The sequence below is a fragment of the Papaver somniferum genome, chromosome 8 (assembly GCF_003573695.1).
Source record: "Papaver somniferum cultivar HN1 chromosome 8, ASM357369v1, whole genome shotgun sequence".
Classification (NCBI taxonomy): Eukaryota; Viridiplantae; Streptophyta; class Magnoliopsida; order Ranunculales; family Papaveraceae; genus Papaver; species Papaver somniferum.
Window position 1 is genome coordinate 2,864,362 of NC_039365.1, and position 6,696 is coordinate 2,871,057.

Consider the following 6,696-nt stretch of genomic DNA (forward strand, 5'->3'; position numbering starts at 1 on the left):
AAAAAAAAAAAAAAAAAAAAAAAAAAAAAAAAAAAAAGGATATTCTGCTTTTTACTGATTTAAAGTAAAAAATGTTAAGAGGAAAAGGGAGCATTATTTGATGATCTCTGAAATTTTTTTCTTCGTAGAAATACAATTGAAGAGTAAGTTATTTTGAAACTGGATTCTCTTTACTTTTTCCACTAAAAAATCTTGTTTAACTGAAGTATTAATTGGGACTTAACGTGAGATCGGGCGTGCAGTTTCAGGACTTTGTCTCCAGGATAATCATTTTCATATGACATAAGTTCCATATAAAGAGATTAAATTAACACAACTCGCAGAAGAGGCGGATTCCGCACACACGGAAAATGAACACCAAGTCTCCTAACGCGTTTAGGTGGAAAAGGTGCAAGTCAAAACTATCCATAATGAATCTCTTTACAAGGTTGTCAACTTGTCATCCAGTTTTGAGGTGCTTTAATATAGGCGGTCCTAAAATATGAAAACCGTGTCCACTCGCCATATTTGTCCGAGGAAAACCATTGTTTAAAGGGAAGTGCTACACATAACCCGCGTATCCCACTTTCGGGATGGCCCGCGGGATGTTAATCATTTTACTTGTTTGGATGAAACAATCATTTAAATTATAAATGAAGGATCAAACTTTGACGTATACTTTCTCCACCTAAACGCGTAATGAGATTCGGTGGATATGTTTCCGAGTCGCGTAAGTTTTGCTTCCTCTGTAGATCCGCATTTCGGCATTACGGGACTGAATATTTTTACGTGTTCTGCACAAGATCTGTGAGATAGGTACCAGATAAAAATAACTCGGATTTCAAAAATCATCAAGGTACTAAAGGGATTCTATGATAACTAGATTCTCTACCATTCTTATTATCCCTTTGTTATTAAATGGAATATAACCAGAGCCTTTAGCATATGAGGGTATTAAAATGCTTAAGAACAACAGTAGGAAGCCTATCCATATCTCAGGACGCATTAATAAAGAGCGCATCCATGTCGCATAGTTCATAGTTCATAAATAATGGTAGTTCTAAACTTAAGAGCGCAACCACCATTTCCGACAACACCAGCACTTCCATTACATAAAAAAAAATTAACGTCGAGAGTGAGAGAGAGACTTTTCTTTGACCCACTTGTAGCCTGTGCAACAAAATTTTGCATGTAACTGATCAGGACACTACAACTTGAGATCTATCCAAACTAAAGATATTGATTGTTACCTGAAATGGCCTTGGGAACCGAACCAAAGCTTTTAGAGAATCTGCATCCAGAAAAGGTGCACTTCCAATATCCCTCACCTTTAGATGGTATACAAAGCCTGAAGCTGCCCGTCATCCGGTTAAAACTCGAACACCCAATCCATCACGGCATGCCTATCAACTCCTAAATTGTTCCTCCTGCCAATAGTAAGCTTATTGGTGCTTCCAAAAAGGTTACCTGCCTGATAGTGACTCATTTATCTATCTCTTAGCATCCAGGCTTCAGAAAGTAACAGAGAAGGTAGGGCGGATAGTACCGTCTAGGAAGAAGTCAAAAGAACCTGGAAATAATTTAGACTTCAATGACAAAAAAAAATATAGGAAAAACGATGTTTCGAAATGCAAACCTCTTCAAGTGGATCAACATGGAATGTACTCAGCTATAATTGAAATATTATCCATGTCAGCCTCTTGACCTTCATCTTGACGAGATTGTATAACCCTTTGTGCCCGCTGTTGTGTTGATACTTCTGGTTAGATATTAGGGGGAAGAGCAGCTTCAAATTCAGGGTCCATGTCTTCTGCAGAAGAAGGCGTGTGTAAATCGACCTTCAACTTAAAGAAATTAATAAGATGGTTAACGATTAGAAAAATTGATCAATAAAGAACTCGAGCATTGAATACATAGCATAATCCATAAGCATATATCGAAATTAAGTATATTGCAAAATCGCTTCCATGAGCTGAATTGTTTGCCTAATGAACGGTATTTGGTCCAAAAATTGGAGACAATTGCTAGATCCTAACCATAGGGGTCAATAGCCACCACACATGATTAACTTTTTGTTTCTTTAAATGGTCTCTATAACTGGTCCAAATAACACTGTTATGGACTCCAAATTGAGTCCAAGATAACAATATAAAACTAATATTTTTACTAAAAGTATGTAGCTAGATACATATTATAGGTTAATAACTTTATTCAGAGAAATAAACCAGTGAACATGAACATCCTGTAGAACAACAATTCAAGATAAGCACTTGACGGCATACGAAAAGACATGTGTGCCTGAAAGGCCAAATTTAGAACCACAATTACAGTCCCCACATAGAGAACATCAGTCAGCAGTCCTCCCATGCCTCATGAAAATTTAGTTAACTTGTTGGGATCAAGGGTATTCCTGGGATCATTGGGCTGACATCTTTTAGATTATATCATTTAAAAGTATAAAGAACATTCTATTATTTACTTGTTCAAATGAGAATTCGAGTTGAATAACATTGGATACAGAGTAACATTAATGTGTTGCAAGAAAGTGGGAGACTGCAATGCTCCCTCAAAAATGGAGATTTTGCAGTAACTTGCTTCTATAAATAGTGTTAAATTATCATATGAACTATGACTATGAGGGTAAGGACATGGCCTTTTACTATATAATAAAAAGATAAGCATCAGTTATTTCCCATTGCTTCTTGTTAAAGGGTACGGCCATAATATCAGTCATAGAACCCTAATCATTGTTTGAACTGGATCAAAATTATTGCTGGGAGTTGCCAAAAGCATATTACCTGTGAAGGAAGATTGAATTAGCACCAGTGAGGAAGCAGAGTGTTGGTTACGACATGGAGAAACGAACACGACCCGCTGATAGACTTGACCATTGATTTAAGCATCACAATTCGAGTAGTAGTGTTCCATATTTCAACTGGATAAAGAAAAGAAAAAAAATTCAATGAGATCTCGATTGCTGCAGAGGACTACAACATATATACACAGTTGTCACCATTATTCCACAAAAATATTCGCACGACCTTTATGTTTTTGGTTCACTAATCGACATAGACCCTTTGGTGTTACACTTTTCCTTCTTCTAATGTACAAACCTCAAATCAAGATGATAGCCTCCTATAAATCCTAATTCTATCTTTGAATTGGCTATTATGGTAGCACATTAGAGGTTCACGAATCATAACCTGGACCGAAACTTAAATCTTAACATTCTTGATCAATGTTCCAATCAAGCCATAATTTATGCCTGGCTAAGGAAGTTGCATAATTGTTAGAGGAGCCAATATCTTCATGCTTGTTGGAAAATAGATGTGTGCTCGCAGCCTCGCACTCAAATATTTATTCTAAACTCAAAAAATTGTGAATATGTATACCTTTGGTCTTTAAGAGGTGAGCTTTTCACTCCCAGTGGTGCAGTGATGGGAACAATTCCTGGGGACTCAAGCAGTATTGCTAGAGTGTGTATCATACCAACTCAATGTTCTCCACCTTCTCATATCCCTACAATTCCTCCTGAATACAGAAGTGAATGGAATCAATCATAAAAAAAGAGAGAAAAGAGCGATTAATGGAAAATGAACATCCTGTCTACGAACAACACAATCACATAGAAGAAGGAGACCACTGAGCAAGTTTAAAATAATGGATTCTATTCATTTGTTCCTTCCATCACACTTTTTAACTCAAGTTCCTTGTGTAAATTATCATGAAACACTCCCAATAAAGAGAGAGATATGGCAGACCGAAATAAATGCATGAATTGAAATTAACCAAAACAAAAATGATATACTAAGTTACACCAATTAAATGATATACTAATACATAATTAAAGTATTTAATTACTGCCGAATATTACTTACCCTTGAAGAGTTAAAAATAAGCTGGAATCATGTCTCATTTGCTTGCAACAACACCACTCTGTCATATTATTGCCAAATATTTATTGCATAGGAGTATAGCTTAACATTGAGTTTAAGGCAATTAAAAACGAAAAATAAAAGTAAAAGCCCCTTCTATATGGTTACCCCCAGCCCTCGATATTATGGTATCTTAAAACCTCTGAACTGATGATCATCAATGTCCTGCCTCCAACACATACTACCGTTTTGGTTTACTTCAAAACTCACATTATTTGTCTCCTAGACCCAAAGTCCCCTTCTTAAGCTTAAGTCTCGTTCCCATCATATCTGCAGCTATCCCCATCTTCCTAAGTGAGCCTTCAAAAAGCCACACTATAAAAAAAACATACATTTGGCGTATTCTTCTACCTACATACATCCATGTTTAATTGATTTCTATGGCCGACGAAGTTAATGACAATCAGCATGCAGTAGTCAATTATTGGAAAACCCGGGCTTGAAGGCCAACGGTAACTAAACTAAATAGAATCCAAGTAGAAATGTTATCTACAATATTCTAATGATTTTGAGGATAATCTCAACTTTAGGATAACCTTAGAAATGTTATCTAAAATCAAAATTTGTCAACAGATAAAAAACCAAGAAACAACCAACGTACCTTAACTGCCGGTAACAGCTCGGTTCAGTGAAAAACAAAAGCTGCAGCTATCGTTCAGGCATTTAAACAAACAGTTATATGCAATTCGAGTTGTTGATTGGAAGGAAACTCTAGGTACTCTTCCTGTTACTTATTTGTTCTACTTCCCCGAAAAGAAGAATTCGTACACAATCCATATTTTAGACACTAACAAATTCTCAAAGAACAACCATAAATCTCATTCATTCACCCCCACATTGATGGCAGCAAACTTGGTTTGTTCTCATTGCAATACTTCACCAAAAACCTATCGAACTCTAATTCAAGGCCAACCCATCATTTCTGATCTTCCACAGGCTCGCATATGCCTGCTAATCTTTTCATTCAGCTCTGTTAATCATCCAAAATCGATGGCAGAAAACTCACTTTCATCCATGGCTTCCCGGCTCAATGACAACCCAAATTGTGTAAAAAATTAATTTCATCTTACAATTAAAGATTTACCGGGAATATTGACCGTAATACGACTTAAATTTTTATGAACAACCCAGTTTCCTTTGTAACACCGTTTCCATACTACAACACAATTTCCTAATTAAGCTGGAAATCAATTCCTTGGTTTCCACGATCAATTGGATGTTTTTATGAAATCCCAATTGTGCGAAAAATCTAAAGAAACTCAGACGTTATAACTCTGGTGTTGATGCAAGTATCGTCCACCCTTTATAACTAGAACACCGCTACCACGGTGGGAATGGCCGACCGAAAAAAAAAAAAAAAAAAATAGCAACACCACAGGGATGGGATTGCAAAAGAAAATTTCCCACCTAAATTACACGGACATGGACTCGGAAATGCAACACGATGCGGCGAAGACACCAATAATTTCTCAAAAAACTAAGATGCAAACAATTATATATAAAAAAACCATATAGTTCTTTTATATAACTAAACATGTTTACAACCGAATATTCATCAACTGGAGTTCAGAAACTCTAAAATTTTATCCTACACAATCGGAGGTATAAAACATTATATTCTCTTCCGAATAAATACTGGCCCCAAAATGGAATTTTTCCTATATCAGAAATTTTGAGATTTTTTCAATATATATATATATATATATATTCGGTAGTGAGTGTACTCCCGAATACTGTGTGTCTACTTAAATATATTCGGGAGCCAAAAAATTCATTAAACTACCGATTATTACCAGTTTGTATCCAGGAAGATATGGCCAACAATATTCGGCCGATAACCATCAAATATTTCTCCCGAATATTGTCGATGTTCTTGAGAAATGAAGAACACGAATACATTCGGAAGTAAATAAGCATGAATATCGCCCGAATCTGGATAAATAACCGAAAACCCTAAAGAAAATATTTCTCAATTCGTCGAATTAAAGCGAAATAAACCCCAAAAATGATAGATTCTTACCTAATTGGGGCCATTTGAAATTGACGAAGTGTTTGACTATCGGAATCGCAACCACCGACTACATCGACGGGTACTTCTTCTTCGCGTTCTTCTTCATTTGCAGCAACAATTTCTTTATTTCTTGCTAAAATCCCAATCTTTAGATCGATACCCCGAACAACGTTTTTGATTCTAGGTCTGTGGGTTTCATTTCCCTTATCCATTGTTTATAAACAAATCGACGATGTTTTGATTTTACGATTCGCGGCGATGTTTCGGTTGAACACAAGAACGAGGGAAGGTTTTTTTTCTTCCACAATCGGAAGATAATATGAAACTGGAAGAAGAAGAGTTGAAATGAGTAGAATTTTTTTTGATTTGGTTTTTATACAGTTTTACCAGAAGGACATTTATGTAACTTCAATATCATATAGGGTACCCCTTAACTAGAGTCTTTGGCTGGGTATAAATTGATGGCCCCTAAATCCTTTCGGGTGGCCCCTAAAAACGCGAGGATAATTTAGGTTATTTTGTTATTTTGTAGATTTTGTAATTTCTTCAAAGTTCATCATATATATTTTATTTTATTTTTACAATCAGAAGATTTAAATTCATTGAAAGAAAAATAGCTTCAGCCATGGGCAAAACCCAGACTCGCAATACAGTTCTGCTGATGGTGTTGCTGGTGTGGCGTCGGTGATTGAGATTTTGATTAGTTTGATTGTAATTGTGTCTTATTAATTTGGGTATGATTGATTGAAGTAAAATCAGTTGAAGGCAGTG

General features: G+C 35.9%; 1 long non-coding RNA gene across 2 annotated transcripts; it reads right to left on the reverse strand.

The window, feature by feature from the left end:
• Window positions 1-939: 939 nt before the first annotated feature.
• On the reverse strand, window positions 940-5,205 carry LOC113301325. Of its 2 annotated transcripts, XR_003336222.1 has the most exons (7): window positions 4,516-5,205; window positions 3,858-3,915; window positions 3,372-3,510; window positions 2,778-2,914; window positions 1,616-1,823; window positions 1,230-1,528; window positions 940-1,149 (listed from the first exon to the last, which is right to left on the reverse strand). It is a non-coding gene; the product is annotated as an uncharacterized LOC113301325 (long non-coding RNA). The 2 variants fall into 2 exon arrangements; XR_003336223.1 differs by lacking the exon at window positions 3,858-3,915.
• Between the last annotated feature and the right edge of the window lie 1,491 nt (window positions 5,206-6,696).